Raw genomic sequence first — 4,543 nt, forward strand, 5'->3', positions numbered from 1 at the left:
ACTAGAAATGGAAAATTATTGATGATAACATACATGATTAAGCCACTATGCAGTGTATTCTGGATGGGAAACCACTTTTTGTATACTATGACCATGATTAGGGGATGAATGTAAATTAATTTGAAAAAAAAAAGTCTCAGGAGAAAAAAAACACCACAAAAACTGTTTTTCTTGAAATTGAAATAATGCATATTTGATGACTGCAGTAAGCTGTATAGTCCCAGCTAGGTGCTACTTTATAGTATGTTCACTCTACTCACTGAGGTTTATGCCTAAAGTCAGACTTGTGTTCATGGATATGTATCTATCAGCTGTGCTTGCTATTGGAAGTATTTAGATTAATTAAGTTCATTAGCGAATAAATAAAATGGGGGGAAAAGGCATAGAAAGCAACCATGGATACCAGAGACAGTATGGGAGGAGGATGAGACACTGCAGAGGGTGAAAGATAGGGAATCAAGGATAGCAAAAATAACAAAATATACAGGAAACAAATGGGAAATTATTTGTTGATGATTACATGTATGTCGATGTGTTTGATTCAGCCAATTTACAGTGCATTCTGGATGGGAAATCTCATTTTGTTTGCTGCAATGATGTATAGTGAATGAATGTAAATAAATAAATTAACTAATTAAATAAATCTTTACTTAACTGACAGTTATAACTGGAATCTAATTATAGAGTAATAATTGAGTACTCTAGAATTATATATGTAGAGAAATGAGTGAAGAAATGAGTGTGGATAAACCTTTAATAATCTTCTGTTTTCTTCCCCAAAGCAGAGATCTCATGGTCAAGAAAATAATTTTGAATATAATCATTTCACTGAACATACAACATTCACTCAAAATGTGATGACTCACATAGGATAAAAACACTGTGTAAGCCAAAAAAATTGAGAACTTCTTCAGTGACAGGTCATCTTTGATTCAACCTAAGGAAATTCATGCTCAATATAAATCATATGAAAGCCAGTTGTGTAGTTTTGCCATTATGCAGAGCCCTGCCCTTAGAGAGCACTGCAAGATTCACACTGGAGAGATGTTTGAATGTCACATATGTGGGACATTACCTTAGGCGATATGAGATGATCCATACTGGAGAGAAACCACATGGGTGTGATGTGTGGGAAATTCATTCATTGCTCAGACCTAAGAAAACATGAGAGAACTCACACTAGGGACAAACCATATGGATGTCATCTATGTGGGAAAGCCTTCAGTAAAAGTTCTAACCTTAGAGAACATGAGAGGACTCATATTAGAGAGAAAGCATATTTTTGTGGGAAGGTATTCACTCATTCCTTTGACCTTAGAAAACATGAGCGAACTCACACTGGTGAAAAACCATATGATTGTCCTCTATGTGGGAAGACCTTTAGTAAATATTCTTACCTTAGACAACATGAGAGAACTCACACTGGAGAGAAATAACATGAATGTCATTTATGTGGAAAGACCTTCATTTATTGTTCTCACCTTAAACAACGTATGAGAAGTCACAATGGAGAGAAATCACATAGATGCCATCTATGTGGGAAATCCTTCACTGAATCATCTGTGCTTAAAAGACATGAGAGAACCCACACTGGAGAGAAACCACATGAATGTCATTTATGTGGGAAAGCATTTGCTGAATCTTCTAAACTTAGACAACACCAGGGAATTCATACTGAAGAGAAACCATATGGATGCTACCTGTGTGGAAAGGCCTTCAAGTACTCGTGTGTCCTTAGATGACATGCAAGAACTCACACTGGAGAGAAACTGTATTCATGTAATATATGTGGTAAAGCCTTCAACAGAAGTTATAAATTTAGACTTCACAAGAGAGTACAAACTGGAGAGAAACCATATGAATGTCCTCTGGGTAGGAAAGCCTTCAGCAAATATTTTAACCTTAGACAACATGAAAGAATTCACACAAAGGTAAGAAATGTGGAAAACTCATCATCTCTAGCTTCAACCTCTAAACATACCAGAGGACTAATATTTGAAAGAAACTAGCTATAATCTGTGTGGAAAAAGTTTTAGTCATCAGTTACTACTTCATGCAATCTATGTTAATTCAAAGTAAAGGTAATTTTTTATTTATTTCATCTATATGGCACAAAATTTAGACACTGCTGACCATATACATACGACACAAGGGAGCTCAAACTATAAATAAAATGGATGTCAGATAATATTTATCTATAGCTCTTTAAACTAATGGGATAACTCACATGTCAGAGAAATTCTGTGCCCTCCTCAAAGTGGAAATGATACTTGTAATTTATCCTTGCACTTCTCACAAATCATTCACAATTATGGTAGGACAACAGGGTGCCTAAAAGAGATTCATCCCTGTTAGGCACCAACACATATCTTGGCACGAAATGAGCATGTGATTTCAGTTTAGTTATTTAAACATAAATCACTTGGTACCATGATAGCCACTATCAATGAAATTTATGTTAATAATTTTTAAGTGACACTTCGTGTATAAATTGTAGACATAGTAAACTTAGACTTTCTGCCTTACACTATACTGCCAATCACAGCATGTGCTCTTGGTTCCAATGCCAAATTGTTAAAGCAATGTGAACATTTCAGAACCTAAATATCTCAATTTACTAGAACTGTTCAAGCATGAAAATAAGAGTATTTCAACCATATTTATTCATTTCTTTGATATTTTCAGAAGGTTACAATTTTAAGGAAAACATTTGACCACATGCTCTGACCCCCTTGATCCCTAACCCCAGAAACTCAAAACCAAAACTAAATTAAAGTTAAAAAAAAAGAGACAGGAAAACCTCCTCAAATGCCAAGTATTATGAACAATTATGAATCTTTAATTAAACTGAAGCTCACACAAACATACAATCACTAATTTCAGTAGTTTAGCCTACAAGTGTAAACACTATGCAAATACATGCAAAAAGAGTAATGCTAGAATCAAGAATAAAGACTTTTCCCAATGCCAACTTCACACTCTAATGCAGCCTGAGCCTCCCTCTAGTTCCTACAGTCTACTTTATGTGGTTTAAATAGTGTGTCGAGTTGATCTCTATTACCAAATGTATAAATGTAGCTGAATTAAAGAGCACTACCATTCATTCTTGGCACACACAAAAATGTCTGTCCAAAGTCTGTCTAAAAGATTTTAAAAGTTTAAAGATTTTTTTGTTTAATTTCTATTTCTCATAGCGACAGAAGATTCTACTAATAAGGAGACTAGTGTTCTATGTGATTATTTTTTAAGACGCATAATCAAACCTGTATCAAAATTGGTCCATAGAGTCCAATTTTATCTTCTCTTTATTGTAAGTTTGTATTTTTGAAAGACCCCTTTCATGCAGGGAAAACAGTACTGAGCACCAGTCTGTAGGGTTAGGCTCAAATCTATGGGACTTGTAGTAGTGCAAGCCACTGACTTTTCTTTGAACAAAGTGCATATGGTACAAGGAAACGAATACAAGGCTGCATGGTAACATTCTCATAATTGTAATTGACAGTGATTATTAGGAATGGTCAAAACTTGATGTCAAAAACAACTTTGTTAGGGCCAACATATGGCATAGCAGTTATGTTGCTTGACTCCCAAGAGGCCTACCATGTTTCAAGTCCTAGACCCAGTGGTGCATGTGCATGTGTGCCCAAGATCCCTGGAGGAGAATGGAGGAGAAGGGAGTGTGGCATGGTCATCCCTGCTGGGAGAGAGGAAGGTGATTTCTCAATTTCCATCTCACTGTCTTTGTTTTTCTTTCTCCCCAGCGAGCACACATACCCTAAGGCCAAAACCTCTAAAAACAAAACAAACCCACAATTTTGTCTTCAATAGAGGGCAATCACCAGCATGATGGCAAATCCAGACAGCAGTCCTAAACTCTGAAGAGTAAATTGCCCCCACTGGACAGAAGGCATGCCTGTGCTGTCACAATTACCATGCAACATTTCTGGAAGCATACTCACCAAGGATACACAGAGAAACATGCCCACAGTGATTGCAAAGATAGAAAGTGTGATGTCATTGGCATACTGCCCAGTGGCTATGCCAATGAAGGCTGTAATAAAGGAAATCAAAACCTCCCTCAAAGTATTAATATCAGATTAGACCATGCAGAAGATCAAATGTTGGATCTATTAGACGAAACGGCCAAAAAGAATGAAAAAATATCCCTCCCCCTAATGAGGAAAACATATGGAAAATACTAGAAATCATTAAATGCTCAAATATCTGAATAATAGGTAATACAGAAGGTGAAGAATCTGGTAAAGACATAGAAAATCTATTCCATGTAATACTGACAGAAAACATTCCAAATCTAGAGAAACATTCAGACATCTCCACAGTACATCATACCCAGATTGGATAACATCAAAAATAAATACAAGATTCTAAAAATGGCAAGAGAGAAAAACATCGAATTACTTTCACATGGTAACCTATTAGGCTAACATCAGACTTCACAACTGAAATGCTGCAAGTTTGGAAAGAATGGGAATATTCAAAATGTTTTAAGGAAAGCAATTCCAACCAAGAAAATATACTCAGT

General features: G+C 35.9%; 1 pseudogene; it reads left to right on the forward strand.

The window, feature by feature from the left end:
- Positions 1–2,009, forward strand: part of LOC106733955 (zinc finger protein 596-like) — a 7,647-nt pseudogene extending 5,638 nt beyond the window's left edge.
- Positions 2,010–4,543: the final 2,534 nt, after the last annotated feature.

This window comes from Tupaia chinensis, unplaced genomic scaffold (genome assembly GCF_000334495.1).
Source record: "Tupaia chinensis unplaced genomic scaffold, TupChi_1.0 Scaffold146604_1, whole genome shotgun sequence".
Lineage (NCBI taxonomy): Eukaryota > Metazoa > Chordata > Mammalia > Scandentia > Tupaiidae > Tupaia > Tupaia belangeri.